This window comes from Thermobia domestica, chromosome 4 (assembly GCF_964235325.1).
Source record: "Thermobia domestica chromosome 4, izTheDome1.hap1.1, whole genome shotgun sequence".
NCBI lineage: Eukaryota > Metazoa > Arthropoda > Insecta > Zygentoma > Lepismatidae > Thermobia > Thermobia domestica.
In genome coordinates, this window is record NC_137457.1 from 227355291 (window position 1) to 227374756 (window position 19466).

Sequence of the window (19466 nt, forward strand, 5' to 3'; positions counted from 1 at the left end):
GCTTATCAATAGCAAATCTAGTTCCAATTTTACATGAATTAATCCTTCCTTACAATAATGCATCCTTATCTCCCGAAAATGAGAACTCAAAATATAATTAACAAAGTAAAGTATTCTGCCCATACGCTTCAGTTAATACAATTTGTTGATTAAATAAGCTTCAAACCTGCATCCTCTTCCACTCTTTGTAGATGCATAGAAAGATATCACAAACCGAAACCTCCCTCGATTCACTCTAAACTTTCAAATTCATTTGGAAATATCAGTTCTCCCTTTTCCTTAGTATTGAGAACAGACAAGACAGCTATGCTTCACTTCTCATATTGAAACAAATGATGACCAAAACTTTCTAACACTATCCTATTTTTTTTTCATATTATCATACTCATAGGAGAAACATTAACTTCAATCAAAACATGCCGTCCATTAATGGCCGAGAACGTTACAAATTATTGAACTTATATACATTAAAGAATAAGAAGGGGGTAACATAGAAAGCAACGAATAACATAACAATATACTTTATTGGATTACCTCTAATTACATATACTGCTCCACAATATTTGCCTTTTTAATATATTGAATAAGATTGTAATACGATTTTCTTTCGCATCTCAATGATACTAAAAGTTTCGTATACTTGTTTTATTCTTGATTATGAAATGTATTATAAACGCATAATATTGTTACTAAAATTAATATTTTTTAAAAGCAAGTGAATTTTAACCTTCTCACTGATATATCATGAGATTCTTTCTTCGTGCGCTCCATTTTTCTTTTTTTCTGAAATTAAGAAAATGGGAAAATTAATTCTAGGTATAATCAACATCACAACGATCAAAATTGAAATCAGATTATGAGGTTGCTGTTAAGTAAGGTTCTTTATGTTTAACTTTAAAGAGTAAAAATTACATGACGGGTTCAACTTGGGACCTTTTGGCTTTAAACTATACAAACGGGACTCAAAGGTATACAAAGTCACAATTACAAATTCCAAATTGAACTACAAGTTACAAAAATTAGCTCTTCCGTGGCTAAGCGGTTAGCATACGTGCCTTTGGCGTGGGAGGCCCGGGTTCGATTCCCTTCGGGAGCCCACGTGGTTCGGATTCCACGTTAATCAGTAGGTCCACGTCTCATATAGCCTCCCTGCTGAAACGGACGTTAAACTAAAAATAAATTAATCAATACAAATTACAAAATGTATTATTAGCGGCAGTTTCAAGTTTCTGAAAATTACTTTTTTCCTTGCAGCCTTGGGCCACAAAATGTATTTCCTTTTCATACTTTATTCTGTTCAAGCACAATACAATGAATCTCAAATTTCAAGTTTAACTCCCAAAAATCGTTCCATCTAAGAAACAGGCTTTCTCATTCCATTGTAAGATCGAAGAATGTTAAAGGTTTTCCGATTTTCTAAAATATCGGAAAAAAATATATACTGTAAGTACGAATATATCCCCACCTTTCCGAAACAATATATATACAGGTGGCGGCAGTGCGAAGCTCAACAGTGGCTTTCTGTTTCCAAAGCTTAACCCTTTTAGGTTTTATAGTAACTTCTCTTACCACGGCGTAGTATCGTATTTGATCGCTTACTTAGGTTCTATGACAAATATTTAAGCCGGTATTTTCTTTATTGGTCAAGTCTAGAATGGACCAAAGAGCATCCCAGATGCGTTTTGAAAGCGGATTGTGAACTTGGCGACGCCAAGTGTGGGCGGAGGGGCGTGAAATTTTTCATAAAACAAATTTCAGAAATTTTTCACACCTTTAATTTTCAAGATATGAGATTGAAACTTTGCATACTGATTGCGTGCACCATTAGGTATTTCTCATTCTTTTTGAGATCCCTATGTGAAACCAGGGTCGGGTACGAGGTTCTCAAGTGTTTTTCGGAGGGTTCCGAAGCGGTGAGTTTTTCTGAAAAATTTCCGATTGTCTCGATTGTTCCGGTTGATGTGTACGATACGGACATGTAGTGGTACTGTTAGAAAGAGCTCGTTATACTGAAGAAAATGACGTTTGAACCATGACTGTGCTCAGGACCGGGCCAGAAGGGCGCAAAAATTTCGATTTCTTTTTTCTAAAAAAATCTCCGTTTTTTTCCGTTTCTAGTGTATAATACGGACAAGCAAATGATACCATTGGAAAGTATCCTCTATCCTTAAGAAACAAGGTATGAACCTTGATCCTACGACAGATATTAAGGAAGCAGTAGTTGTTTCAGTGAAAGTCTCAGGTTAACTCAAAAAATGGAAATCCTAAAAGGTTTAAACATTTCTATGCATTTATTTATAGTTTCGTATCTTAATCTACTACTTATGTAATATGAATACAAATGAATATCAAGCTGTTCGGTGAAACTATCATTTTTCTTTTCGAAAGTTTTGTTAAACACTGAGTAAACACCCTGACATTTTTAAAAAATTAAACGGGTAACTGTAAGCAAGTATACAACACAGCTTCTTGGTATCGTAGAGTTTGTCGCCAGAGTACATTAAACTTCTGTTTCTATTCTGTACGTTATCTTGTTCGTCTACCTTATGTTCTACGCAATCCATTAAAACTACCGTAATATCATTTTACTACTTTGGAAATTTGTTGAATTTTATAACTTAAAACTATACTTGCTCAAAAAATCATAACTAACCTTTGTTCTCTTCCCTCCTGTCTCTCCTTCGTTCGTCGCAGCCACTTCTGAATTATCGTCTCCACCTTTTCTCTGTAACTGTCCCGCAAGCTTTTTCTACGGATTCTGTGGAAAGAAGAATAAGTGTTATACTTGAGTCTGTGTGTATTGTAGCGTTCCCATCCGCCGTCAAATTCAGGAACGCCAAGCGTCCAACACACATGGATTAATTAAAAGTCGCAAGATATGTTGATCAATCAGCAACACTCCCAACCAACTACAGAGAGATCTACGCGAGCTGATGTCTTCCTTGGTATCCAAAGCAGGAGTAGGCAATAATAGATAATTCAGCATTCACCGATAAATCAGAAAAATACCACTGAAATAAACTAATAAGCTTAAATCTAATAAATAACTACAGACACAATTCAACTTAACAAATATTTATTAATAATTTATTTACAGAGTGATATCTGATTATTCAGATATCCAAAAACAACAATAAATTCGTCATCGAAAAATATTACGTCGTAGATTCAATTTTCAGTTCTAATTAAATTGCGTTCAATATTAGTATAAGTTGATAATAAGTCAAATAGTCAATTCTCGAAAGTTATAATTAATATACAAATATTAAGGTATTTATTATACTCGATATTCTATTAAGGAGAGAGGTTAAGATTCATAATGCCTCAGAATTATCAACGTCATGCGATTCATTAAGTACTTTCAAAAATAATCTAAATTCAGGGGAGAGTATGAATTCTAAATGCAATATCAATAACAATAATTCTAATATATTCAAAGTTACAGCAAGGATAATCATTAATAAGGAATCCACGTCGAATACGATAACGCCGTATCTCACCCCGTAATCTTTCTTATTAAATCTCTATCTAATCTCAATATTAATCCAACACTATTTATACTCAGAAGCAAAGTTTCAGGAAACGAAATATATTAATGCAATAACAAACTCTCACAAATATGAAAAATAATATCGGCTCACAGCCAAAAATGTTAAATGCTGAATTATCGATATCTTGGTAACTATAGACGTATTGGTGACGAATCGAACCATTAACGAGCAACAATGGATGCGAATAGACAACCAACCAACACAAAAACACACACAACGGACAAGCCAAAGAAATAATAAATAGTTCAACACTCACCTCAAGCTTCATTCGGTTTTATAATTACCTCCTGGGACTGCATGTCGTCTTGCAAGAGAAAAAGGAGGAATCGAGAATAATTTGTTCGTTGCTGCACAATCTAAACGGGAAATATTGAAGTTTTGACTATCCTTAGTCAACTTGATGAAAAACACAGTTTTTCAGTCAGCATACAAACTGCTGCACTTTGCAACACTCCCTTGTAAGTAATTGCAATTGAGTGACAAACATTCAGAATTCTAAATAATTCTTTAATTGGGCCCAATGGGAATATTTCCAATATAGACACTCCTCTTTCTGATAAATTGACTAAATTTCTGCCTCGAGACTTCCCACATCCGCATTCCACCGTTTGCAAAAAGTCAGATTCATGAAAAAGTAGAAGCACTTTTTTGAGATGGTGGGAATAAACCTTGTTAAGACAAACTAAAGGTTTAATTGCCATACGCACTTACGTCTCCCACATCCCCATTTCACCATTCCAAAAATGAATCTACAGGATCTCATAGAATACAAGCATTAATTGAATTGCATTCAACAAACAACTCTTTCGAATGCTTACACAAACTAAAGTGGGATCTTTCAGTAGGTTCAAGCACAAGTTACCCAAGTTCTCATTCTACTAAAAATAGAGAACTGAAATATAACATTCAGCTAGGGATTTCCTCGAACAAGGTAACTCGGCGGTTTGACCAGACTTAGTCAAATATATATTTTTTAGTATTCGTTCGGAACACGGCAGAAAAACTAGGAGCAAAAATAATGAAATCAACTGAAAGAGCGGAAAAGAAAGAAACTCCACTCGAATGGAAAACACAATTGGGCACAAGCAGCAATGAAACCACATTCACAAAGTAACACTCTTCTTGTATTTTTTTCTTTTACTTCACTTCTTTTTTGAAATTTGCACAAAACTAATTCATAGCAACGTCTCACTATTCTCATTCCTGTAACTTTACACACAACAAAGAAATCCAACAAGGACTCTAGTAAGAATCAAAGGATGAATCAAACGTCCCATTAACTGAAGTCCGCTTATACCACATCGATCGCTAACAGAATAGCCATTCTCCTTCCCTCGAACAACCAAACCAAGACATCTACACGCCTCGGACACTACATAGTTAGTTCGCCGTTACTAGGAACGAGCGAACCCACCAAAGTTCCTAGCGCCACAGTCGCGTATGTGAGATACGCGTAACGTCAACGGCCTTGAGGCAGTATGACAGAATACCTTCCCTCTCTCTCCTTAACTACAACTCCAGCTCATAAACAGCTAGCAATTTACAAATTCTTTTCTTCATTTCTCTTCTCTTACTTTTTTTTAAGTAATCAAGACTGAAAAGATACATAAATTTACATTCTTTTTCATGAGGAAAGTATGATTTACAAAGATAAGATGTTATTTTAATCCTTTTCTTCTTATTTTGTCCTCTCTCCACAGCTCATTTGTAACGAGATTGTTACAGGCTGGCCACCGATGGAAAAGAAAAATTATTCTTCCAGGAATTTTTCGTCATGACAGAACAGCGAAGCTACGAAATATACAAACATCATAAGTACAAACATAAATACATACATACAAATACTATATAAAACCATAAATTATATACAATATTATATATATACAATTACTCTAATAATAATTTACCATAATATACAACAAGTTTAATAATCGATATGTACAGATTTTTTGTTCATCATGGCCATGATGAAATAACAATAAAATAAAACTTTGTGACACACTAACATAATAACAAGAATCATAGCCTCATATTAACATACTTACAAAATCCTATTCATGTCTGACAAACGGTCCAAATTACCATTTTTAATTACGTCTGCTTCGATAGACCTTAATCTCAGAAACGTGCGAACGTCTATAAGAATCTTCAGTATCGTTTTCACCCGAAACTAAAGCTGTATTCGGAGTGAGAAACCTTCTGATGACAAATGGTCCATACCATTTGTCACTCAAAGACTTAGCTATCTTGTCCTTAATCGACGACTTAACATGCGCCTTCAAAAGTACCTTTTGCCCAACGTTTAGATTAACGGGATTTCTCCTCTGCAGCATTAACTTACGTCTAAATGCCCAGCTTTTCTCCATATTACTTTTCGCCTTCTTCCACAGTTCTGCAGACGATTTACCTCCGAAATCGGAATCGTTGACGCACCATCGATTCTCAAGCGGTGTATTATAAGGACGTCTATAAAAGACCTCGATTGGTGACATCTTCAATCCCGAATGTTCGCTGATGTTTAAGGTAAATTGTAGCTCTGGGATAAGGTATGGTCACAGATGTTGTTTGGTGGAAATATAAGCTATGAGAGAAGCTTTCATCGTCTTGATAAATCTTTCCGCTCCGTTACCACCAGGATGGTACGGACTAAGTTTTATGTGTTTAATACCTAGGCCAAACAAGAACTTCTTAAAATAGTCAGAAACAAATATAGAGGCATTATCAGTAGACAGGGCCTCCGAAAAGCATAATCTACTAAAAATTTCCATCATTTTGTTGGCCACCACTGTAGAACTCAAACTTCGAAGACGTTCAAGCACTACAAGTCTGCTTGCATTGTCCTCCCCGATGAGAATATATTTATAACCGCTGGAATTAGGTAATGCTCCAACGATGTCATACATCCAGTGTGCGTTAATCCTTCGGCTGAAGTTTGAAGCTAAGTGTCCTATCTTCTTCTGATTGGATTCTTTTACTTCCCGACGTATATCGCAAGTACTGACGAAATTTTTAATGTATCCAACCCTTTTTGAAATTACATTAGAATACTTAAGTTTCATCGAGCTGATAAATTCAGAAATCTCAGGGGTTTCGTACTTCCAAGAAGCCTGACCCATGTTGTGATCTTTCACCTGTGCGTTAAAATGGTTAGACACCTGTGTGTTATTCTGAGCATCATTTGATGAACCCAAGCAATAGTCAATAGGCTGGAACTTTTTATTACGTTGTAAAAGTTTATGAAAGTTCTCAGACTGTTCAAAATCCACGTCTGACGCTTCTGATCCACTGCTACACAGATCTGGTGAAATACACTTACGATTTGCATCATCCACCTTATTACTCTTATCTGGATCACTATCACCACAAGGTCCTTCGAACCCATCTTCTAATTTAGAAGATTCTGCGACTTCTTTATTCTTTCTTTCTTTTCTTCTTCGTCGACGTTCACGTCTTTTCTTGCAGTACTTCCCGGATTGTCCAGTTTTCGAAACGTTTCTAGTCGTTGAATCTATATTGTGAGCAATAATCACATTATCCAAAGGTTGGGCACCATCTGATGTAGGATTACCACCAGACACAGATTCTAAAGTTCTTCGAACATCATCTTGCATTTCGGTATTCAAAACCCAATTCGATGATTCACTATCAGCAAAAGTTCGATGACTATTGGACATTCCACTCGCACCAACTCCATTATCGGAATGCGAAACTTCAATATCACAAGATCCCCCAGTGGAATTCATAGGCGTCACAATTCCTGCAGTTGAAGATCCTTGGTAGGACATTTCACTTGCACCACTAAGTCTATCCGAAGTTCCAGAAATCCAACAATTCGGATGTCCCATGTTGGAATCCTCATGCACACCAACTTGCATTCCTTTCGAAAGAGTACTATTATCAAAGTTCCATTCAGAATTAACTGAACCTAAACTTTCACAACAACGTTGTCGAGATCTGGATGTACCCTCAACTCCCTCTGTACTTCCAAATTCTCCCGCTGGAACTGCAGTACATCTAAGCGCTGGTCTGTAGTTCTGTACATTAGTACTGAATGGTCTCCTACATGTCATTCCACTAACACCAATTCGCCCCAACGAACTCCTTGATGTAGTACTAGGATTTCCTGAAGTTCTTGTAGTTGAATTTCTTAATGTTGAAAACTGGAATTTGGACACTTCATTCACTCCAACTGATCCACTGCTCGATGATTCCATGCGACAAGCATCTGCCATACAAGCCAACGTATCTTCTATAGGACTCCCTAAGTCCACCTCGGAGTCGATCATAGCTCTAATTTGTCCCAATTGGATGTCATCCGGGACTCGAATCTCCAACAGTCTCGATTCAGTATCTGAAGAAACCAGATTACATTGGATTCCCTCATCATGTAATCCATAGTTGAAGAAATCCTCGTAAATGAAAATCGAAACCATACTATCCTTGGTTTCAATTTGATTCCTTTTCCGATGCTCCTTAGTATCGTCCGAACCCGACTGGCCACCTCGAGATACTGATTTAAATCCCTTGAGATGAAATTCGGGTTGACGAACCGTCTTCTTAAAGTTCAATAATATACGTCGTTTTCCATTGCGGAGCACCAAAACATTCTTCGAATAATCTATAACGGAGCATGTAGCACGCAAAAACGGAGTTCCGAGTAAACATTTGCATGGTAATGGTTCAACAACCTTGAACCCTACTCTTTCGAAGTGACCCGAAAGATTCAAAGTCAAAATAATTTCTTGGTTCGTAGTAAAATGCAGACCCGAAGGAGCATTTACAGGCTTTTCTTGCGTAGTCACTATCTTCTTCTCCAAACCACAGGCGCGAACCAAGTCCATCCGAACTATGTTGAAACTCGAACCGCCATCTATGCATATGTCCGTCTCTTGATTATGAACTTTACCCACAATGAACGAAGCAACTGTATTGTTCATCTCAGATGGAATTTGCGTTTGACCTAGTCTCTCGTCTCGTCTATTCTCAGATTTATAAAAATGACCCTTGGAATTCCGAAAATTCCCTGAGTTTCCAATTATTCTACCCGATCTATTTTCATCAAGGGTGGATCTACCTTTATTTTCTGACAAAGATTCATTTACCTTTAAATCATTCTGATATACACCTTTATACTGATAACTGGATACCAAAGTATTCACCTTTCTTTTATTAGTACCCATCTCCTTATTATAATCAAATTGTTCTCGGAAATTCAACACATGTCTATCGGCTATATCTAATAACTCCAAACGAGTTGCTGGAATATAGTTATTAAGCATTCGAAACCTTTGATTGGGGTTTATACCACAAATTATAATATTTACTAATTCCGACTCTGGACCGGAAAAACCTAAGACATTCATTGCGATGATAACCGATCTTACATAATCGTTTATTTGTTCGGACAATTTTTGCCTTCTATAAATAAAATCCGAAACAAATGCATGACGACTAACAGGAGTAACAAAATTATTTAATAATTTCTCTCTTAAATTCTGCCAACCTATGTTGTTATTAATAGCAAATAATATTTCCCTCAATAAGGCCCCTGTACATTTGGCAACAATCATAGTTAATATCATACTAAGAGAATAACTTGTCTCTAAGAGAGTATCTTCGATCTTGAGTAACAATTCAAAAACCAAATTACTATTGCTCCCATCAGTCACAACTAAATTCTTGAATCGTAATTCAAGAGATTCACTATTTCTTTTAAATGCATACTTAATCATCAGATTATGTTCGACATCATTCAGATCAGGTCTGTTACTACCACTAGAAGTACCAGGTTCTAGGTTATGTGTCTCTTTAGACTTACCAATAGGCTGAAAAAAAGAAGAACTCACAGGAGCTTTAGGAGTCGGATTCCGAATTTGAGACACACTTCGATAATAATTTCTAAGATTTAAATATCTATTTGAACCGTTACGTTGACTATTACCAATAGCATTCTCTCTCGAAGAAATTCTATTTCCCAAACCCATTTGCATGGGTTGATTCATCGGAGCTTCAAAGGCAACCTGTCTCATATCCCTCTGTGGTTCTCGAGAACTAGAAGCATTTGCTAGCCTACTGAAACCATAACTTATTCAATTTGAGTTCTCATTCACTCTCCCAAAATTACTATTATTCCCTAAAGAAACTCGCCTTGCATATAGGCTTCCTTGCATAGTCGGAGTAAGAGACATACTTATATTTCCAAAATCGGAATGCATATCCGCTTCACAATAAACCGTTCTGTCACGTGTGACAGATTAGTATATATCAATGCTAATATATTCAGATCGATTATTCATTGTAACTAGGTACTCAGTAAAAAATTCAACAAACAATAAGATAATAACACAAGAAATATTACAAGATATTAATAAATAAACTTATTATTAAACTATCTACGGACACTACACAAACCAGGAGAACCAACATGGATCCAATCGAACAAACAACCTTTAATCTTAATTCCTCCAATTAATATATATATATAATGTTTTTTTTTCCAATCGATAGCAGCCCCACAAAAATACTAAACAATTTGTAATAATTGACTAACAATAACCAACACGACCGTTCAAATTAATTGTAATTAGAAATTACCAATATTATTACAATATTTTTTTAAGAACTTTGAACTGATATCATTTATCAATTTCTGAACTAATTGAATATTTCTCACAAAAACTATTTTAGGAGGCAATAACACCTTTCAAAAAAAATTGGAACTGATTTCAAAAAATTTGTAACTCTTCTCTTAAAAAGTGGAACTAATTTCAAAAAAATTTCTAACGATACACTTAAAAAAAAGTGGAACTAACTATGTAGCAAATTTTGTAGCGTTCCCATCCGCCGTCAAAGTCAGGAAAATTGCCAAGCGTCCAACACACATGGATTAATTAAAAGTCGCAAGATATGTTGATCAATCAGCAACACCCCCAACCAACTACAGAGGGATCTACGCGAGCTGATGTTCTTCTTGGTATCCAAAGCAGGAGTAGGCAATAATAGATAATTCAGCATTCACCAATAAATCAGAAAAATACCACTGAAATAAACTAATAAGCTTAAATCTAATAAATAACTACAGACACAATTCAACTTAACAAATATTTATTAATAATTTATTTACAGAGTGATATCTGATTATTCAGATATCCAAAAACAACAATAAATTCGTCATCGAAAAATATTACGTCGTAGATTCAATTTTCAGTTCTAATTAAATTGCGTTCAATATTAGTATAAGTTGATAATAAGTCAAATAGTCAATTCTCGAAAGTTATAATTAATATACAAATATTAAGGTATTTATTATACTCGATATTCTATTAAGGAGAGAGGTTAAGATTCATAATGCCTCAGAATTATCAACGTCATGCGATTCATTAAGTACTTTCAAAAATAATCTAAATTCAGGGGGGAGTATGAATTCTAAATGCAATATCAATAACAATAATTCTAATATATTCAAAGTTACAGCAAGGATAATCATTAATAAGGAATCCACGTCGAATACGATAACGCCGTACCTCACCCCGTAATCTTTCTTATTAAATCTCTATCTAATCTCAATATTAATCCAACACTATTTATACTCAGAAGCAAAGTTTCAGGAAACGAAATATATTAATGCAATAACAAACTCTCACAAATATGAAAAATAATATCGGCTCACAGCCAAAAATGTTAAATGCTGAATTATCGATATCTTGGTAACTATAGACGTATTGGTGACGAATCGAACCATTAACGAGCAACAATGGATGCGAATAGACAACCAACCAACACAAAAACACACACAACGGACAAGCCAAAGAAATAATAAATAGTTCAACACTCATCTCAAGCTTCATTCGGTTTTATAATTACCTCCTGGGACTGCATGTCGTCTTGCAAGAGAAAAAGGAGGAATCGAGAATAATTTGTTCGTTGCTGCACAATCTAAACGGGAAATATTGAAGTTTTGACTATCCTTAGTCAACTTGATGAAAAACACAGTTTTTCAGTCAGCATACAAACTGCTGCACTTTGCAACACTCCCTTGTAAGTAATTGCAATTGAGTGACAAACATTCAGAATTCTAAATAATTCTTTAATTGGGCCCAATGGGAATATTTCCAATATAGACACTCCTCTTTCTGATAAATTGACTAAATTTCTGCCTCGAGACTTCCCACATCCGCATTCCACCGTTTGCAAAAAATCAGATTCATGAAAAAGTAGAAGCACTTTTTTGAGATGGTGGGAATAAACCTTGTTAAGACAAACTAAAGGTTTAATTGCCATACGCACTTACGTCTCCCACATCCCCATTTCACCATTCCAAAAATGAATCTACAGGATCTCATAGAATACAAGCATTAATTGAATTGCATTCAACAAACAACTCTTTCGAATGCTTACACAAACTAAAGTGGGATCTTTCAGTAGGTTCATGCACAAGTTACCCATGTTCTCATTCCACTAAAAATAGAGAACTGAAATATAACATTCAGCTAGGGATTTCCTCGAACAAGGTAACTCGGCGGTTTGACCAGACTTAGTCAAATATATATTTTTTAGTATTCGTTCGGAACACGGCAGAAAAACTAGGAGCAAAAATAATGAAATCAACTGAAAGAGCGGAAAAGAAAGAAACTCCACTCGAATGGAATACACAATTGGGCACAAGCAGCAATGAAACCACATTCACAAAGTAACACTCTTCTTGTATTTTTTTCTTTAGTTCACTTCTTTTTTGAAATTTGCACAAAACTAATTCACAGCAACGACTCACTATTCTCATTCCTGTAACTTTACACACAACAAAGAAATCCAACAAGGACTCTAGTAAGAATCAAAGGATGAATCAAACGTCCCATTAACTGGAGTCCGCTTATACCACATCGATCGCTAACAGAATAGCCATTCTCCTTCCCTCGAACAACCAAACCAAGACATCTACACGCCTCGGACACTACATAGTTAGTTCGCCGTTACTAGGAACGAGTGAACCCACCAAAGTTCCTAGCGCCACAGTCGCGTCATGTGAGATACGCGTAACGTCCACGGCCTTGAGGCAGTATGACAGAATACCTCCCCTCTCTCTCCTTAACTACAACTCCAGCTCATAAACAGCTAGCAATTTACAAATTCTTTTCTTCATTTCTCTTCTCTTACTTTTTTTTAAAGTAATCAAGACTGAAAAGATACATAAATTTACATTCTCTTTCATGAGGAAAGTATGATTTACAAAGATAAGATGTTATTTTAATCCCTTTCTTCTTATTTTGTCCTCTCTCCACAGCTCATCGTAACGAGATCGTTACAGTATTATTTTGACATTCTAACATCTGCAAATCTATGAGATCTAAACTAGTTATAACCAGAAAATGTAAAAACAGCAACTAAAGAATTTTGCAGCAATTAACGTAATCATGCCTGTTTGCCTCTAACCAAGGCCGTAACTTGTAGGGGCAGGGAGGGCAACTGCCCCTTCAGGGAAGCTTCCCGCCGTTCGAGGGGGCCTACTTTAAGACAATTTTTTATTCCATATACTGTAATACATGTAATTATAAATGAAGCATCAAACAGGTTCACTACATTACATACACAAAACAGCACACAACATGTAGATAAAACAAAAATGTGTCGTGGACCCACTTCAGTAAAAAATGTCTATTATTAAGTGCCCCAGAAATATTTATTCTTATGGCTTTGACATTTGTAAATATTGTCCCTTTAGTTAATTTGTCATGTACGGAATGGGCCCTGCAGAGAGCTGGAGGGCCCACAAAGAGTAAGAGAAAGATGGAAAGACGAGATCTATTTTTGAATTTTGTGGGAGGGTCCAAAACAATCTTTTGGAGGGGGCTCAAATATTAATGCTTTCCCTCCCCCCCCAAAAAATCTAAGTTACGGCGCTGCCTCTAACTTTAATTTAGAGCAAGACATGATATATTATGTGTAATTGAAAGGAAAAATGTTATAAGGTAGATATTTGTAATCGACTTCAAAAATGTTATCTGTCTAACATTCAGCCCATTTACTACGAAAATATATTTATCGCACATTAAATGTGCAACATAAAAATTGTACTATTTTTTTAAAAATAAGGAGATAAACATATTTGAGTCATTGCACATCAAATTATTACACTACAGCCCATTTTCAACCCGACGCTTTTCTTTCAAGTAAATTTTTTTCCGTGTTATCCTGGATAAAAATTTCATTAACTGTCTTAGAAGAAATTATCAAATCAATTACAATTTTATCTACGTGCATTATAGCTTACAATTTAGCCTTTAAATATTAAGACTAAAACCAAATTGATGATGTAATATTTTTGACAATTTTTTTTTATATTTCAGACGCGTGTCTCTGGTAACATGCTACACGTATGAACCTAGCACTGCATTTCTACTAGGACAGTACTGCAAATGCCTTTTAATTCTGGAAATGGTGTGCTATGGACTTACAAAACCTTCAACCATTTGTTGACTTAAACCGAAACAATTAGACATAGGCCCCAAAAACGTATGGTCCTCTCAATATAGACCGATTATAGTATCCTTAAACCAGCTATAAGTCTGTGACCAAGCAGAGATACGAAGGAGAACCACCGTTAGAAAGTTCCTCCTTAGTAACTGCGTCTTAGTTATTTCGTCTCCGCTAGACGACCTTCAGAATTGGAATTTACAAACAAATTCTATATAAGAAACAAACTTCGTTACCACCAAAAGTTGGTTAAAAAGCAAAGATAATAGAAAGGAAAATTAAAAAAAATCCAGTTTAAGAAAATTTAAATAATAGAAATTACTCTAATCAAAAGGTGAACTAAGTAAATAGGGATAAATTACATGTCCGGAGGAAAGCTTAAAATTAAATCGGATAGTTATTAGTACAAGTCCATGGGTGATGGAAAATAACGTTAAACTTTCTTACAGTGAGCTCACACACATGTCCCTCCACATCACACCGCTCTGCCCCGAAGGAACCATGACAAACGCCATGAAGTATACAAGGAGATGAAAATTTCCTCTCACACGAAAACAAAGTAGGAAGAAAGTACTTAATTCGAATGAAAATAAAGTACAACAAAAAACTGGAAAATACCGAAATAATGAAAAAAAACATAGGATGTGTTAACCTGTATTACTTTTTCCTTACTAAATCTTCCTTGTTGTTGGAAATATTGTAAATATATGGTATAATAACGTTACTAACTAATATGTGGACGTATTTATGAAGTTTCGCAAGATATCAATACGCATAGATGTAATTACACTATTCGTCTTCACTTACACACCGAATTGCGACTAATTTCCACTCAACCTCATCTGGTCGATATACCTTTTACGCCGAAACTTTAAAACTGAAAATTTCTATAATTACATTGTACGTGTTAATCCAACCCCGATATTTTCTATTCGAAGAAAAGACGCTTCTACTTCTCCTACTCCCAGCTTCTAGAAATCTGAGAGCTAAAATCTTTAACCAATGACATTTCCTCTATCCACCTGTGGCAGATGTGACGAAGAAAAAAATATCACTGCTAGCATGTTTGCTAGTAATTATTTCAACTTAATAAATATAAAGGATACTGTAAATAATAAACTTTACTATTATGATCCAAAAAAAAGAAAGAAAATTTGATGCTATAGACCTTTTACGTTTATTTATTAACTGACATTTCTGTTTCTTGGCAAAGCGCTGATACTTAAATACACGATAAAAAATCTATACGGAAAAGGGGGAGGGTATGATAAGAGTTTCTCTCTCTCTCTCTAATTATTGTAACGATAAGTTACACACTGAAGTATTGAAATGCGGGAGCGTTTCAGGCGGAACAGAGAAAAAATAACTCAGGGGAAAAATAAATAAATAAAAAAATAAAATAAAATAAAAAACAAGTACATAGAAATACACAATTTGGCGACTACTTTCATCTGAGTGTCGATGATCCAGCATCTTCAGTTTTTATTGTGCACTATTTTCAGTACTTATATTACAATATCTGCAGATATGTTTAAGTAGATAAACACTGCATCTAAAAGTTTTTAGTATATCGTATTGTGAAAGCGTATCTTCACTATAAAATAACGCCTTCAGTTGACTTGAAGAATTCTCACTTTACGAAACGATGGCTCAGTGGTAGAGCGTTCACCTCTGGTGTATATGGCCCAGGGTTCAAACCCTGCTCCCGCCAAGTGAACTAGTTGGTGGACAAACACCATGTGCGTGGGTTTCCTCGGGGTTCTCCCATTTCCTCCCACTTTCTTCATTCCACCATTTTATTCATTTCTCATTGTCACCACCGTCTGATTTAGCGTAACAGGTATAAGCGTGGGACGTAAAACTCAAAAATACAATTTTCATTCATTTATGAAACAACGGAGCATAAGTGATTAGAAGGGGAAGCAGGTGAAGAGAAGAAAGGTAAAAGAAGGAAAAGAGGTGGACTCAAGGAACTTGTGCTATTGTCGCTTGGGGCCAGAGGGAGGGTTCATCTTTAGATTATTTCCTTTTTACTTTTCTTCTCCTTATTTAAATCTAACGATACACATTACTGGGTTGTGCTGTATGCAACTTCGGTAGAGACTAAGCACCGCTTGGCGAATACATGTTCACCCCATTCCTCTGAGCAGACGAGAAATGATGTGAGAAGAGCTTTTAAGCGATAACTAGAAGTGTAAAATGTCCAAGAACTCTCATTATACTCTGAAACAAACTAGGCCTAACCTAACCTGATGTAAATGCACATAATAATGGAACAGTTATCTAGATCCTTCCCAGAACATTTCATATAGCATCAACATATTTAAGCGGCAGGGGTGCAGAACACTGACTCGCCTCCGATTCAGTTGTAATACAACAAGAAAGTAATGTGCCCTACGGGGCTCTAAAAACCCGCCTTTACCTGCTATCCCTCGCTATGTGAATTGAGGGGTTCATCAAAGCAAACGATTCTACCAAATAGAAAATTAATGGGTAAAATATGATGGGAAACACATTTCGTGAAGGAATGAAAGTGTGAATATGAGTAATTACTGTCAGTGCACACCATATTAAAATGAATTCGAGTGATAGTGGAAGTATTTTATGTGTAAATGTGTTTTTCCACTATCCTTGTTTAGCGTATAACTCTCGTAGCTGAAACGCCCGCTCCCTACGGACGTACACCCTCCCTACCGCTCCCCAGCCTTGATTCGGGAATATAGCATTCGTGCTTTTTATTGGTCACCTAGCACAAGTTGGTACATCATGCACTGTAAGCTTTATGCCACACACCCGTAATTTTTTTATTAGGCTCAGGCCCGTCTTTCAGAACCGGCATCCGCAATGTCGTTGCTGTTGAGTTTAACGTCCCGTTCATCAGTAAGGCTATATAAGACGTACACTTACTGATTAACGTGGAATCCGAACCACCTGAGCTCTCGCCGGTAATCGAACTCGGGTCTCGCACGCCAACTGCTTAGCCACGGAGGAGCTCACATCCGCAATGTATTTACACTAATGGTATTACTGCTGTATTGCCAGAATACGAAAATAAGAAAAGGAATATTATTTAGTTTCTCACCCGAAATACTAGATATTGGCCCTGGCTCACTTGATAATGATTATTGTTCGAAATACGATGTGAACGCATGGCATAAAAGCTAGTCCATAAGACACTGACTAATTTGTGCTACGTGGCCAGTAAAAAGCACGAATGCCATCTAACCGAGTCAAAACAGGAGAGCAGAAACAGCGTCCGTAGGGAGCAGGCGCGTCAGCGGCGATGAGTATACGCATAAACGAGGATGGTGGAAAAACAATTTCATCAAACAGTTCATTTCATAAAATGCACGCCTTATGTGTTGCACAGCTTTGGGGGAGGTACTACATGCAATCCAAAAAAGTACCAAAATGTACTAAATTAGATTATACTCGATTAGGTTTGATTAAATGTTCCTCTTCTTTTCTGTAGCTTCAATTTGTTTACACTAGTCACAATAAACTTTTTGCCTGTTTAGTAGACCATGCCTTTCACACAATTTCGACAACTGACACTCATTTTTATATAACTTCATAAAACCAATCACGATCTTGTCATTGACGCACTGCCTTTCCCAAAAATCATAACAAATATACCGCCAAATAGTCCCTTCCGCCTCCCCCATATATATAGTGTAGCTTACAATATAAAAAATAACTAACGACAAGTATTTTGGTAACTATCACCCTCAACTTACTTTTACTCACGAACCAAAAGAAACTCTCCAATTTATCTGGTAAATTTTCTAAAATTGATCCGGCGATACAGTAGTTAATCCATACTGAGCCCTCCTGAAGTCAATCTGCAAGTAATAATGGAGCTCCTCATTTTGTGCATGCTGGGCTAAAATAAATACAAAACTCTAATCTAACCTGGGAATGGAAGAAATCTGTCAAAATTTGGTAGAACTGTCTTCTCAAGTAATGTCGAATTGAGTCCTGAGCTTTGGTACAGAAGGAACGAACCTCACTAGTATCTTATATGAGGGTGTTATTACACCCTTTACCATCTGAATTCACTGACATATATATATATATTACCAATTCCCATGTGCCCATCTACGTTACTCCAGCCTATTATAATACACCCGAATATAAGATTTGAAATGGCATGTCGACGTAATAGTGAAGTTATCCACGTCCTGAATTGTTCCTTCTTAATTAAGAATTGATTTATAATTGATAATGACTTACTTTTGACCACATACACAGAAATTTTCAGTTGTATAATAAATGGTGCACCGGAATAAATATATATAAACAAATCACTCATCATATATTACCTTGTTCGCAGTTCCTATTCTCTCTTTCTTCTTCACTTCAACATAGAAAGCTCTTCGTATATAAAAATATTTTATTACTGAAATTCCACGAGCTTCTAATCAACCACTGAATTCAAACCGGTTGAGAGTGCACTGTGCAAGGATCTGCGCATGTGCCGTCACTAACAATTGAATGTTGTTTTCCGTACGTCCCTTTTTTATCCAGATAATGTATTTAATCCGTGGACGTTTCATTCGTGGATTAAATATTGACATCCAATGGACCATCCACTGAAGTCCAGAAAATAGATATTCACTTCTGAACGTAATATGGATATCCAATGGACCGTCCACTCAAGTTCAGAATGTGGATATCCATTGCCGAACGTAATATGGACAACCAATGGATGTTACGCATAAGTCAATGTACTAAAACTGGACGATCTGAATCTAATATGTACGTCCACTGACTGTGATGTGCTGTGTGGGTTCTATTATGATATGTTAGTAGTATGCATACACGAATTCAATATTCTTCTTTTGTGAAGTGGACTTTCATCGGCAGGAAGAAGGCGGAACTCAAAAGACGGTTTCATTGATCATTCATTTGATCACTATTCACCTTCATGTGTATTGCTTACTTCTCAGCTTCGAGTATCATTGCCGGACTTGTGGGTGGTTGGTGAGAATCTGGATGAAGATTAGCAGTAGACGTCTTTTTCCTACAGAGATGGATGGGCACAATTTCGTCCTGACTTGTTCCACTTGCATCCTTAGTCGTAACATTTCGGATATCTGTTTCTACTCAGACATCTACGTTTCCAAACAATGTTGATCGAGTACAATTCCTCAAATATGATTGCACGCCTGAATTTTGTAAGTCGCTTAAAATTCTCAGTTTCGCAACAATGTGTTCGAAGTGAATAAATCATAAAACAAATAACGAGTCTTCCAAACACAACTCGCTGTTTAAAATCACTTAACTTCTCTTCTGTTAGTTAACGTATCGATACTTTCTAACATTTTGTATTACCTTGGCAAATGCAGAACACTTGGTTGTGGGTAAAACCATATTTTCCGACCACAAAAATCATTAGGAAAAGACAATAAGGTAGTTAAGATGTTCGTTATCTGTCCATACAAC

The 19466-nt window shown here is 36.1% G+C and overlaps 1 protein-coding gene and 1 long non-coding RNA gene across 2 annotated transcripts in view; one reads left to right on the forward strand and one right to left on the reverse strand.

Moving 5' to 3' along the window:
- Positions 1–19466, forward strand: part of LOC145683884 (cubilin-like) — a 1291374-nt gene that overhangs the window by 997874 nt on the left and 274034 nt on the right. The window lies entirely within an intron of this gene.
- LOC145683885 (uncharacterized) lies at positions 575–18447 on the reverse strand. Its single transcript, XR_014131206.1, has 3 exons — positions 18344–18447; positions 2654–2758; positions 575–783 (listed from the first exon to the last, which is right to left on the reverse strand). It is a non-coding gene; the product is annotated as an uncharacterized LOC145683885 (long non-coding RNA).